Consider the following 2,505-nt stretch of genomic DNA (forward strand, 5'->3'; position numbering starts at 1 on the left):
AATAATATTTACAATCTTAATTAATCGTTATTTTTATGATAATATATTTTTCTATTAAAAAATTACATTTTATAAATACAACTTCTATTTATAAATATATATTATAAGTTGAATTTATTTGTCTAATTCTTATGCATATTTATATTTTAATTTCTCTTAAAATGTCACTCCACTATTAAATTACAAATTTTTAATTAAATAGTTTATTACTCACTTAAAAATTATATTTTATATATCAATAAAAATGTAGATAAATTTAAAAATAATATTTCTTTACTATAATTTAGAAGTTTATTTTTAAGCTAAATAAGATGAAAATTTTATTTAAGGCTAAATAAGATAGAAGTTTTATTTTCAAGTTAAACAAGATAAAATATCTCTTATGAATGGATTACGTTATGAATCATGATTTGTTATGACAACAGTTTAGGACTTGAGACAAAATTACTTGAATTAAGTCACATATAATAATTGAATTAAATAGCATAGGCATGAAATTCAAATAAAAAGGCGAAATCCATCGGTGGCCCCCTAAAGTTGGCACCAACTTTCACTTAGACATCTAAACTAGGCTTTGTTCATTTTAGACACCTCAAATAAAGTTTCGATGTGTCATTTTGACACTTTGTGCTGACTTGACACATTGCGTGTGCTGCACCTATTTTAAGCGCGTGAAAAACGTTTTTTTCTTTAAAATATATTTTTTTTTTGTTGTTGTTGTTCTTCTTCTTCTTCATTTCTGGCATTATTTTTTTTTTCTTCTTCTTCATTGCATGTTCTTCTTTTACAAATTTATTTTACAAAACACAATCTTTCTCCATTTTCTTCAACATCCATTTGCCCAAAATCCATAAATTCCCTTCCCCAATCTCTCCAGAAGATTCAAGAATCGTTGATAGATTTGTTCACATATTCACTAAGCCTCTTGATTCATCAAAAAGCCAAGAACTTAATGAGTTGGGTTCAAAGATTACTACTTGTATTGTTGAAGTTGTTTTTACAAACCTGAGAAATTGGAGAATAACTCATTTGTTTTTTTAATTGGACTTCGAATTTTGTTGTGGGTTCTTTAAGGTTTGAATTCTTTAACAATTTCAAAGAAAATAATTTTAGATTTGTATTAATCTTACCGGAAAAAATGGAGGTTCGTCTGATTTTTTGATCCAATTTGATTTATATATTTTTTTTCCTAAAACTTGGTTCTGCAATGTCTTCTCCCAAAATTGTCTATAGACCAAATGAAAATTACAGCTTTCCAGCATTTCAAACTGAAAAAATGGACGTTGTGCCAGATAGAGATTCACAAAAACTAAACACGACAAAATGCAGCCTCGATAATAAATTCCTCACCGATGACACAATGTCAGATACACTATGTCTTCCTCCTTAGGCTCTTCCTTAACTTCTTCAACTTGTGTTTGTTCATCATCTTCTTCCTCTTGTTCTTCACACTATCAACCCAAATCTTATGTGACTCGTCATCAACAACGTTATATTCCTCAGATGAAATCAATCCATTTTGAGAAACTGGATTTAGAAAATGCCCAAAAGAAAAGCTTGGGTAAAACCCAACATTCGGTTTCGAATCCGATGTTCCTCCTTGAAGAAAACATTGGATTTGACCAATCCTACTAGAAGAAGGATGATGGAACATAGGTGATGTAGGTATAGGTTTAGAGCTAAGGATTGTGGTGATTCTTGCGGCTGATAGAAATTGATTTTGCAGAGATTTTCGAAGAATTGAAGCCATTAGAGGCTAACAATTGCTAGATTTGATTTATATTTTTTTTTCTCTTTAGATAATAGTTGTTAATTTTTATTTTTCTAAAAAATTATTATTTGGATAAAAAATGCCACGTGTCATCAAATTATTGATCATTTTTAACACGTCAGGCGAGTGCATTACACACACTTAATATATTTTGGTGATTGTCAAAAAAGTGTCAAAATGACACATCGGAGCCTTACTTGAGGTGTCTAAAATGAATCAAGCCTAGTTTAGGTGTCTAAGTGAAAGTTGGTGTCAACTTTAGGGGGCCACCGATGGGTTTCGCCAAATAAAAATGACTCTACTTCAAGTCTTCAACCATACAAATTTTGTCATATGAATCTTCAAATACTATAAGTCAAAAGTTATTTTGAAGTGGGTAGAATTCTTTTATCCAGATAGTTAATTATGGAACTTATTATCAAAATAACAAGGTAATGTATAATTTAAATATATTATGCAGGTATTTGACACATGAAATGAAACCAAACATGGAAAAAGTTTCTTTTTCTTTTTAGTTTCATGAATGTTAATTGTTGTACTCTTTTCTCAATTCATGTGACAATTTTTTGGTTCTCTCCTCTCATTTCCTATGAAAATTATATTTCAAATCAGTCAAATCAAATAATATCTTTTTATACTCAGAAAATGATCAAAAATATCCTTAAACTATACAAAATTGAGCAATAATTTGTTTCAAAAAATGACTACTTTTACTTAATAGATCAAAAAAGAGA

The sequence above is a fragment of the Solanum dulcamara genome, chromosome 11 (genome assembly GCF_947179165.1).
Source record: "Solanum dulcamara chromosome 11, daSolDulc1.2, whole genome shotgun sequence".
Lineage (NCBI taxonomy): Eukaryota > Viridiplantae > Streptophyta > Magnoliopsida > Solanales > Solanaceae > Solanum > Solanum dulcamara.